This window comes from Haemorhous mexicanus, chromosome 20 (genome assembly GCF_027477595.1).
Source record: "Haemorhous mexicanus isolate bHaeMex1 chromosome 20, bHaeMex1.pri, whole genome shotgun sequence".
In the NCBI taxonomy this organism is placed as follows: Eukaryota; Metazoa; Chordata; class Aves; order Passeriformes; family Fringillidae; genus Haemorhous; species Haemorhous mexicanus.
In genome coordinates, this window is record NC_082360.1 from 10,776,474 (window position 1) to 10,787,646 (window position 11,173).

Genomic DNA, 11,173 nt, shown 5'->3' on the forward strand with positions numbered 1-11,173 from the left:
GCTGCTCACCCAGGAAGGTCCCACCCTTCCCTGGCTGTGTCTGCTCGGGGCTGGGGGATCCAAAGGCCTTGGAAGGTAATTTCCCTTAGGAACCCCACAAATCCCACATCCCTCACAGCCCATCCCTGGATCCATGCAGGATTCTGTGCTGGGAAAGGAGGGCACAGGGCAAGCAGGGCTCTGGTTTAGTGGACAAGGTGGGGATCACCCACAGCTTGGACCCAACCCTGGGAACCTTTCCCAACCCAAATGATCCTGGCAGAAACTTCCAGTCGCCCTGGCTGCTCCCAAATCATCATTCTGAATCCATGCTCATCAGGCCACCGTGCTTTTTGTATGACAGGAGCTCTTTTTTTTTGGATAAATAATGTTCAAAATCCTAAAAAAATAACCATCACAAACGGATATTTCCACTGCCTCAGCATCCCTTTCATGTTCTGTTTCCATAGGGTAGGAGGGAACAGGATCCAGGCACAATTAACAACAGGATTTTAGGGGAAATAATTTGCATTTCAGTGGCTTTTGGAGCAGGAGAGGTGGCAGTGGTGGTTAAAGGCTGGAAAGGCAAGAGGGAAAGGACCTCCTGCAAAATGAAGGTGCTCAACTCCTGGGCTGGCTTTGGTGGGACAGGAGATTCTCAAGGTTTCCTGGAGAATCCAAAGCATCCCCAAAACCCCCTGGAAATGTGGGGAAACAACATCCAGCACGCACAGAGCCAATGGGGTTTATTAAACGCAGTTTAATTGTCCCTGAGGGTGACACTCCCCTCACTGTGACATTCCCCTGGCTGGGGTGTGGCTCCCCATTCCTGCTCCACACTCCCACCTGCTCTGGGATCCACTGGGATGGCACAAGGACCCTCCTGAGGCCACCCAGCACAGGCTGAGCCTCTGCCAGTCTGGAACCCCAGCAGCAGCTCAGCTCCTGCTCTTCCAAAGGCTCCAGTCCCCAGCACGGGATCCACTGCAGCTCCAGCATCCTCGGGAAACACCCAAAGCCCCGAAAAGCAGCAAAAATAAAGACCAAAAAAATCCACTGGAAACCAGGCAAGTGCTTGGTCCTTGCCAGAGAAAAGCACTGAGCTCCTGCTTGACCCAGGAGCTTTCACCATCCATCCATCCATCCATCCATGGCCAGGATCCAGGAGGATAATTCCCAAAGCCCAGCAGAAATCCTTCCTGAGCGCTGCCAGTTCCACGTGGAGGAGCCCAGCTCCTGGAGGGATGAGCAGCCCAGCCAGGCTGGGCAGGAGGGGGCTGGGGCTCAGGGAAGAGCCTCTCCCAGCCCTGATGGTCCATGGCTGCCCAGGGGGCTGCTGGTCCTCTGCTCCAGCTGCAGTGTCAGTCCTGGCCTCAGGCTGTCCTTCTGTCCTTCAGCTGCAGTCTGTCCTGGCCTCAGGAGCTGCTCCTGGCTGTCCCTCTGTCCCAGCTGCAGTGTCCATCCTGTCCTCAGGAGCTGTTCCTGGCTGTCCCTCTGTCCCAGCTGCAGTGTCCATCCTGTCCTCAGGAGCTGCTCCTGGCTGTCCTTCTGTCCCTCAGCTTCAGCTGCAGTCTGTCCTGGCCTCAGGAGCTGTTCCTGGCTGTCCCTCTGTCCCAGCTGCAGTGTCCATCCTGTCCTCAGGAGCTGTTCCTGGCTGTCCTGGTTGTCCCAGCTGCAGTGTCCATCCTGTCCTCAGGAGCTGCTCCTGGCTGTCCCTCTGTCCCTCACCCCAACCTCCAGCAGGGACCCTGTGAAGGAGAAGCAGGGTTAATGGAAGGGCCAGGCTGGGCTGGAGCAGGGCTGATCCTCCCTGGGCACCAATTCCAGGCTCTGCAGCGATGTGGGAAGGAGGAGATGGAGCAGCAGCCCCAAACCCTTCTCCTCCTTTCCCCCAACCTCTCCTGTGTGCTCCCACAGCTGCTGGGGAGTGAGAGCTGCAAATCCTCCTGCCTGCCCCGAGCTCCTCCTGCCCCCTGGGAGCTCTGAGGGCACTGACCCCGAACTCCAGGGGCTGGGGAGCACAGACCAGCGGGATCTGGGATGGGCAGGGAGCTCACACGTGGGTGGTGACACCCCAGGGGCACCCAGTGCCCCCCAAGAAGGTCCAGAGGCAACCAGTGAGCACCAACCCTGAATTCCCAGGCTCTGGGGAGCACAGACCAGAAGGATCTGGGACAGGCAGGGAGCTCAAACGTGGGTGGTGGCACCCCAGGGGCACCTCATGAGCATCACTGGGGTCTGCCAGGCACCAACCCCAAACCCCCAGGCTCTGGGGACAGCGGGATGTGGGACAGGCAGGGACACTGGTGACACCCCAAAGGTACCCAGAGCCTGAGGAGAACACCCAGAAGAGGGTCCAACCCCTGGGCTGGCAGCTCACACACCCTCAGGGGGTGCAGGGTGGGCACAGGGTGGGTGCAGGGTGGGTGCCCCCAGCCCAGCCCGGGGTGCAGGGTGGGTGCCCCCAGCCCAGCCCGGGGTGCAGGGTGGGTGCCCCCAGCCCAGCCCGGGGTGCAGGGTGGGTGCCCCCAGCCCAGCCCGGGGTGCAGGGTGGGTGCCCCCAGCCCAGCCCGGGGTGCAGGGTGGGTGCCCCCAGCCCAGCCCGGGGTGCAGGGTGGGTGCCCCCAGCCCAGCCCGGGGTGCAGGGGGGGTGCCCCAGCCGTGCAGGGTGTGCCCGGGCAGAGCCGCATTTGAAGGCGCCGCGGCCGGGAGCGATCAGAGGGCACGGGGCGATAGCGCAGCCCCGGGGCTGCTCTGATCTTCTGATCTGTTATCTCGGGCTCCAGCGCGGGGAACACCCGCACTTCAAAGCGCTTCCTGCCGCCCCCACCCCGGAGGGGCCTTCGGGCAGCTCGGGATGCGGCCGGAGCTCCGCGGGGATGGGGCAGGGAGCGCCGGCACTGCGGGGAGAGAGGCACGGGAGGGATGTCCCCTGCCCGTCCTGGGGACACCACAGCACTGGACACAGCGGGAGCGATGTCCACTGCCCGCCCTGGGGACATCACAGCACAGGACACAGTGGGAGCAATGTCCCCTGCCCGTCCTGGGGACATCACAGCACTGGACTGGAGCGATGTCCCCTGCCCGTCCTGGGGACATCACAGCACTGGACTGGAGCGATGTCCCCTGCCCATCCTGGGGACACCACAGCACAGGACACACTGGAGCAATGTCCCCTGCCCGTCCTGGGGACACCACAGCACTGGACACAGCGGGAGCGATGTTCCCTGCCCGTCCTGGGGACATCACAGCACAGGACACAGCGGGAGCGATGTTCCCTGCCCGTCCTGGGGACATCACAGCACTGGACACAGCGGGAGCGATGTTCCCTGCCCGTCCTGGGGACACCACAGCACAGGACACACCAGCAGTGATGTCCCCTGCCCATCCTGGGGACACCACAGCACTGGACACAGCAGGAGCGATGTCCCCTGCCCGTCCTGGGGACACCAGCACGTCCTGAATGTGTGAATGCTGTTCAGTGCCCAGTTGAACCCACAGGACGGAGCCCTTTGCTCTCCCCCAAGGAAAACCCACCCTACAAAACCCCACTCCTCCCCCTGCACCCCCCAGCCAGGCAGATTCCAGGTGCACTTTTCCCCATTTTCCGCCCCCATTCCCCAGGAGGGCCCATCTGCTTCCCTGAGCCCCAGCCCAAAGGAGCAGCAGCCCAGCCAGGCCACACACTGCGAGCCACCAGCAGCTCCTGGCCACCAGCCCCGGGGTTTGTCCCCTCCAGGAGCCCCCAGACATCCCAGGAGAGCAGGGATGGGACGAGGGCTCAGCGCACCCCACAAGGGCAGAGGATCCACCCCGAGCACCAGAGCGGGTGCTGGGCCTGCAGCAGGGCAGCACCTGCACATTCTGGGCTGGGATCTGCCCTGTGCCCTCCCCAGACCCCTGTTCTCCAGGAGCAGAGCAAAGAGCAGGAGTAAAACAGGAATTTTGGCTGTGGAGGGTGGGAGCACCCACAGAGGGCGAGAGCACAAACTGTGTGGGCAGCAAAGGCAAACAGGAAAGGGATCCAAGGGGCAGGGCCGGGATTCTGGCAGCTCCCACCCCCCTGCTGCTCCCTCAGACCCCTGGCCCTGCTCAGACATGCCCCAGTTCCGCTTTTACCGCTGCAATCCTTCCCTCCTAAGGGCTGGATTGACAAAAATGCAGCGGGAGAGCCACAGCCCCCGGCAGGAACTGCTCCCAGCAGAGCTGCCTCAGCACACCGAGCCCTGGCCCCGCACCCACACCCGGGCTGGGCTCAGCCTGGCCCCAGAAACCTGGAGAAGGGAACTCCTGGCACGTCTGTGTCCATCCCTCTTTCTCTGTTTCCATCTCTCTTTTCTTGTTTCCATCCCTCTCTCCCTGTTTCCACCCCTCTCCCTCTGTCCATCCCTCCCTGAGTGTCACACCTGTCCCACCTTGCAGGGGATCCTCCCAGCTCCTTCCTCCCTGCTCCCCCAGGCTGGGCCAGCTCCTGTCCCCAGCCTGCCCTGGAGGTGACCTGGGCTGGGAATTTGGGATCCTTGGGAAGAAATCCTCTCCACGCTGCCTCCTGCACCCCCAGCACTGCGGGATGTGCTGCACTCTGCAGTCATGGAATGGTTTGGGGGGGAAAGGGACCTTAAAATTCACCCAGTGTCCCCTCCTGCCACGTCCCAGGCTGCTCCAAGCTCCCCTGAATACTTCCAGGGATGGATGGAGCAGCTTCTCTGTGGGTTCCTGTGTGCCCTCAGTGCTGTGCCAGGCCTGGAGCCCTGCAGGAGGATCTAAAGCAGCCCAGGAGGACCAGCCAGGCTCAGGGAGCTCCTCCAGAGCCCAGAAGGACCAGCCAGGCCCAGGGAGCAATTCCACAGCCCAGAAGGACCAGCCAGGCTCAGGGAGCTCCTCCACAGCCCCAGCTGCCCTGAGCCTCGTCCCTGCAGCCCCAGCCCCGTTCCCAGAGCCCGTCCCGAGGGATTATCCCCAAATCCAGCCCTGCAGAGGGGTGGTGACAGCTGGGGGCGGGAGCAGAGCTCTGTTCCCAGGCCAGCCCTGCTGGGAAGGTGTTAATGAGTAACCCTGACCCAGACAGCGCCGTGAGTCACCCAGAGCCGCCGTGACTCACCCACACCTTGTGAGCCCGCTGGGGCAGGGGATGCTCCGTGCCGGGGTCAGGCTGGATGAGACCCCCCAAACGTGCCGGGGTCAGCCTGGATGAGACCCCCCAAACGTGCCGGGGTCAGGCTGGATGAGATCCCCCAAACGTGCCGGGGTCAGCCTGGATGAGACCCCCCAAACGTGCTGGGGTCAGGCTGGATGAGACCCCCCAAACGCCGCCTCTTCAACCCCAAAATATCCCGGGGTGCTGGAGAGCTGCCCCGAGCTGTCACCACAAAAACCCCAGAGGTGCAGGAGGAGCTGCAGGGCGGGCTGTGATGGGCCCTGGCTGCATCCCAGGGGACATCAGGGATGCCCTGGCTGTGTCACCCTCACATTTTCTGGAAAAATCCCTTTCCCAGGATTTCTCTCATGGGAAGCTGAGAAGCCTCAGAGAAAAATGAACACAATAATTATCTGATTTGCTTCTCCTGTATTTTGCTGCTCTGGAATGTGGTTGGAGAGTGTTTATCCAACATGTGAATTGTTTTAACTTAATCACAGCCAGCTGTCAGGACTCTGGAAGGAGTCACGAGTTTTCATTATTATCTTTTAGCCTTCTGTCAGTATCCTTTCTGTATTCTTTAGTATAGTTTAGTATAGCATTCTTTAATGTAACATAGTATCATAAAATAAAAATATTATTTATTATTTGATATAATATATAAATATAGAATATATCATATAATATATAGTATAGTATAATAAAATAATAAATTATTATGTATTATTTGATCCCGTATATAAAATATATAATATAGAAAATATTATAATATACTATATAATATAGTATAATAAATATTAAATTATTCTTTATTTATTATTATGTCCTTCTAAGAACATGGAGTCAGATTCATCACTTCCTTCCTGCCACGGGGAACCACACGGGTGAGTCCTGGCTCACTCCCAGAGGGAAGCACTCAGAGCACGGCAGTCCCTGCTCCCAGCTCCATCCACAGCTTCCTCCTCAAATTCCAGCCCTGACCAAGCCCCAGACCTGAGCACAGGTGGCAGCCTAAAAACAGAACTCCTCACCTTTCCCCCAGGCACACCCTGAGGATTCTCTGGCTGACACTCTCCAGCCTGTTCTGCCTCCTGCTCTCCGGAGCCATGTCCCTCCCTGCCTGCAGGACAGGACAGGCCACCCTGGCCCTGCAGAGCCATGTCCCTCCCTGCCTGCAGGACAGGCCACCCTGGCCCTGCAGAGCCATGTCCCTCCCTGCCACAGGACAGGCCACCCTGGCCCTGCAGAGCCATGTCCCTCCATGCAGGACAGGCCACCCTGGCCCTGCAGAGCCATGTCCCTCCCTGCAGGACAGGCCACCCTGGCCCTGCAGAGCCATGTCCCTCCCTGCAGGACAGGACAGGCCACCCTGGCCCTGCAGAGCCATGTCCCTCCCTGCAGGACAGGACAGGCCACCCTGGCCCTGCAGAGCCATGTCCCTCCCTGCAGGACAGGCCACCCTGGCCCTGCAGAGCCCAGAGCTGTCACCATGCCAGGAATGAACTAAGTCCCACTCCCCGTCATTTTTGAGAAGGGTGACAAGCACAGGTGACATCAGCCTGGGCCAGCCCACACTGCCCCAGGTCTCAGAAGGTTCTGGGTCATTTATCCAAGTGTCCCCACAGTGACAAACCCCTGCCAGGCTGAGGGATGGCTCTGACCCTGCAGGGACATTCCCTGAGTGGGAGCTCTGCTGATTTCCCAGCATTTCTGCTTTTCCTGCTGGAGCCCCTGGCAGCTCCCCCTGGTTTCTGCCAGCAGCTCCTGGGGATCCCTGGATGTTCCAAAGGAGCTGGAGGGCTCTGCCCCCTCCTCCCCAGCAGGAGATCTGCCTCAGGTTCAGCTTTTCTGTGTTTCAGGTTCTGTGCTCTTCAGTGTGTGGGGCTGGGCTCACACCAGGGGATGCTGAGCTCTGTGCACAGAGCAGGGAGACAAAACAATTCCTGCTCCAGCTGGGCACCAAGGACAAATGATCCCAATCTCAGGCCAGGAGCACAAACCCCGTGGGCTGGAGAGAGAAAAACAAGCAGGGTGGGACTGGCTGGGCCAAAGCTGGGCTGGGACAATGAACTGCAAGGTGCAAATGGAGCAGAGCTGATCCCAGGGAGAGACGCCGTGCCCGGCCGTGCATTTTGGGGCCATTTTGGGTCATCTTGGGGGCAGCCCTGGCTGGGCTCTGGTGCTGCCCAAGGTGGATCCATGGAGGAGATCCTTGGAATCAATCCCTGCTTTGTTCTGGGACTCTGCCCAGCCTCTGCCCCAGCTCAGCCTGCACAAGGCCTCCCAGGGATGCTCTGAGGCACCTCCTGCACCCACAGAGGCGAGCAGGGGTTGGACCCCCAGGATAAAAGGGATTCCAGGGGTCCCCTCCTCATTCCCACCCCTGTCTCCCATTCAGTGCCCAAAGAACTGCTCCCAGGGTGGGAAGAGCTGCAACCCCCTGTGTTTGTCCCCAGGGAGGGGATGGGTTTGGCTGGGGGATCCCCCCCAGGGACCAGCCCTGCTCCCCACGGCCTGGGGGGCCCCAAATCCACACATCTGGGGCAAGGTGCTCTCTGGAAAGCTTTGGATCAGGGAGTGACACCAGACAAGGGTGCAAAAGCCACAGTAGAGTCCTGGCCTGTCCCCACCCCCTGTTCTTGGAGGTGGGAGGGAGGGAAGGAGGGAGGGAAGGAGGAAAACCCATCCGGCCGCGCGCTGATCTCGCAGCTCTGAGCTGATTTCCAGCCCGGGGATTACCCATTTAAGCAGAGTTTTTTCCTGTGCTGACCCTAAGCTGATTAATTCTCCGTGCTCCCCCCCTTCTCCCCTCTCTCCCTTCCTCCTTTCCACGGAAAATGAAGGAATGAAATCCTTGGAACGAGCCAAGAGCTGGATGTGAGCGGAGCCTGATGGGATCCTGCCTCCCTGCAGAGCTCCCAGGCACCACAACCTTCACCTCCTTATCCCAAAGGATCTGAGACCCCTGAGGGAAGGGAGAACTCTCCCTGCCCACCATCCCAGCAGGTCACCCTGCTCCCCCAGCTCCCTCTGGCCCAGTGCCACCAGTTCAGCCCGGCCCAGCTGCTGGGAGCCAGGTTTGCCGTGGGTCTGACCCTCACAATCCTGGCTTTTGAAACCCTCTCTATCTCAGAGGAGCTGAGCCTGGCTGAGCCCCAGCTCCCAGCCCAGGATAAACACAGCCTACCTGGCCTGGAGGTGCCAGAAGCACCATCCCTCTGGATAAACACCCCAGCCAAGGCAGCCCCGGGCCCTGCAGGAACACTCTGTGCCGGGCTCGAGTGTTTGGGAACACTGGAGCACAGGAGATGCTCTCCCTGCCCCCCTCCTGCCTGCCCCGGGCTCGGCTCCTCCAGGGGATTTAAAGGCAAAGCCCAGCACCAGGCTCAGGAGGAGGAGGAGGACGAGGAGGAGGCACTGTGGGTCCAGGACAGGCAGGTGGGGATGTCCCCGTGTCCCTCACACCTCTGGGGAGGCACAAACGATGCTGGGCAGGCAGGAGAGCCAGGGCTGGGCTGCAGGGGGGGATCCAGCCTTGGAGTGGGCACAAAGGAGCTGCAGGGAAAGCCCCGAGGCAGAGGAAGGTCAGGATTGGGGTCTCACACTCTGACCCTGAGCAGGGCTGAGGGTGGGCTCAAACTGACACAGCAGGAAAAACTTCATCCCTGGGAAGGTGGGGAGACCCTGGCACAGAATTCCCAGAGCAGCTGTGGCTGCCCTGGATCCCTGGCAGTGCCCAAAGCCAGGCTGGAGCAGCCTGGGACAGGGGAAGGTGTCCCTGCCCATGGCAGGGTGGCACTGGATGAGCTTTAAGGTCCTTCCCAACCCATCCCAGGATTCCACATTCAGCATTCCCAGGGTGAATGATCCTGGCTGGAGCATCTCTGCTCCTCTGTGCACACCCCACTGTGCACCAGGATCACAGAGAGGATTCCTGCCCCCACTTCGTGAGCAGGTGCCACCATTGCAGCCAATCTCCCCCTCCTGTCTCCCTCTCCCTGCACTTGCCCTCCATCCCCTGCTTTTCCAGCTCCCAGAGGGTTAAAGGTGTGTTCTCCCTCCCTCCCTCCCACCCCTCTTTTCCCAGCATGGAGCTGGAGACCGGAGCTCTCCAGATTTAATCTCCAAGACAAACAGCCTGGAGCTGCTCCACGCACTCAGCCCAGGATCCGGAGGAGCAGGGCCAGCCCCGGGGCTCTGCCCACCCCTCCCGGGCTCCCCGTGCCAGGGAGGTGCCCCAGCTCGGCAGGTTTGGAGCTGGCAGTGCAGAAATTCCCACCCCAAAAACCTCTGGGGGGGGGTTTATGGGATGGGAGCAGTGGAGATTCCACAGGGGCTGAGGGAGGCGGGGAGGGGTGGAAGATGAACATGGGAACACCAAACGTGGCTCAGGGTGCTGATGCAGTGAAGAACCAGGTGGGTTGTCCCCAAAAGTCACCATTTTATGGCCACTCCTCCTGAGGAGGAGGTTTGGGAGCTGCTGGAAGGCACCTGGCAGGAGCCAGGGGTTCGAGGCCATTGCTGTGACAAAGGTTTAAATCCCACACCAGGTGAGAGCCCGGAGACCCAGGGAACACCTGGATGCTCCTGCTGGAAGAGGAAGGAAAACATCTCCAGGCTATCTGGCAACAGGAGCCTCCCATGAAACGCTTCCAGTGGGAAGTTGGGAGATTGGGATCGTTTTCCACGGGGATTGGGAGGGCAGAGGGTGCCAGCAGGGAGCTGGAGCAATCCCAAAATCCACCTTCCATCCCTAAAAACGACAGGCAAAATCCTGCTGGGCAGGAACTGGGTCTGCTCTGGACATTTCACTGATTTCAGCCTGAGAAATGCATTTTCCTGGGATACTGTGGGACTGCCAGGAGGGAAGAACTCCCCCAACCCAACTGAGAACCTCCAGCCCAGCCTGAGAACCAAATCAGCTCTGAGAGGAGCTTGGAGCACCTGGATCTGGGATCCCCTGGGATCTGCCCACCCCCCCAGCTGCAGAGCTGCTCTCTGAGGACGGAGGCTGCACGAACCCCACCCCACACTGGGGTTTCCATGAGAAAGGCTCTTCCACAAAACCTGGGGGAGCAATGAAAGCACAAATCCTGCTGCAGGCACCACCAAACGGGGCTGCTTGAAGTGGATTTACTTCCCCTGCACTCTGCAGGGTGGTATTTAAGGATGGAGGAAGGAGGAAGAGGAGGAGGAGGATGAATCCTCTGTCCAAACACCTCCAGAGCTCTGGTGGTCTCCCAGAGCCACCAGGGGCTCCAGCCCCCCAAATTAATGACCTGCCCCCACCTTTCATGTGCCACCCACAGGAATACTTCAAGCATTTCTCCCTGGCTGCAGCTGGGGGCTCCCAGTGCCCCAAAATCCCAGCCCGGCTCCCTCCACCCAAACATTTCTCAATATTTGCCTTTCAGATATTTTTTGATATAAAAAAAGCACAGCCCCAGCCCTGAGCTCGCTGGTGGTCCCAAAATAAACAGCCAGAGGATCTCAGCCAGGGCCAGCTCCTTGTGGGCAGCCACAAACCCAAACCCTGCCCAGGGCTGCTCCAGGTGAGCTCAGGGTGCCCCAAACCCTGCCCAGGGCTGCTCAGGTGAGTTCAGGGTGCCCCAAACCCTGCCCAGGGCTGCTCCAGGTGAGCTCAGGGTGCCCCAAACCCTGCCCAGGGCTCCAGGTGAGCTCAGGGTGCCCCAAACCCTGCCCAGGGCTGCTCCAGGTGAGCTCAGGGTGCCCCAAACCCTGCCCAGGGCTCCAGGTGAGTTCAGGGTGCCCCAAACCCTGCCCAGGGCTGCTCCAGGTGAGCTCGGGGTGCCCCAAACCCTGCCCAGGGCTCCAGGTGAGCTCAGGGTGCCCCAAACCCTGCCCAGGGCTGCTCAGGTGAGCTCAGGGTGCCCCAAACCCTGCCCAGGGCTGCTCCAGGTGAGCTCGGGATGCCCCAAACCCTGCCCAGGGCTCCAGGTGAGCTCAGGGTGCCCCAAACCCTGCCCAGGGCTCCAGGTGAGCTCAGGGTGCCCCAAACCCTGCCCAGGGCTGCTCCAGGTGAGCTCGGGGTGCCCC

At 60.4% G+C, this 11,173-nt stretch overlaps 1 long non-coding RNA gene across 1 annotated transcript; it reads right to left on the reverse strand.

Moving 5' to 3' along the window:
- Positions 1-719: 719 nt before the first annotated feature.
- LOC132336598 (uncharacterized) lies at positions 720-9,055 on the reverse strand. Its single transcript, XR_009488893.1, has 2 exons — positions 8,304-9,055; positions 720-1,727 (listed from the first exon to the last, which is right to left on the reverse strand). It is a non-coding gene; the product is annotated as an uncharacterized LOC132336598 (long non-coding RNA).
- Positions 9,056-11,173: the final 2,118 nt, after the last annotated feature.